We start from the raw sequence: 437 nt of genomic DNA on the forward strand, positions 1-437 counted from the left end.
TTTGCAACCTCGCTGCCTTCAACAGATTTGCGCAGCAATTGTAATTTAGTAAACAATTCTGTTGTTGATGCACACAAAATAGAATTTAACGCTCTGTTTTAGATGTGTTAGCGCCATAGTGCTGAGGAAAGAACTGCTGAGTAAGAGGATGCCATATTTATATAGTCATTTTTCAGAGAGCCACACTTTTAAAGTTTAAGAATTGGGAGCCAATAGAACGTGTAGGTATGCCAATGAGATACGCTTTTGGAAGTTTTTTTTCTCCTAAGTGGATGGACAGCTGAATGTGGCATTCAACACAAATACTCCTATTTCTAAATACATTCAGAAATTGGCAACACTATTCCTTATCCTGTTAGCCAGGTCCATGACTAGGACTCAAGGTGTTATTGCAATATAAATACATAAATAAATAATAAAGAATCACTGACAAGCAA

This window comes from Chrysemys picta, chromosome 1, assembly GCF_011386835.1.
Source record: "Chrysemys picta bellii isolate R12L10 chromosome 1, ASM1138683v2, whole genome shotgun sequence".
NCBI lineage: Eukaryota > Metazoa > Chordata > Testudines > Emydidae > Chrysemys > Chrysemys picta.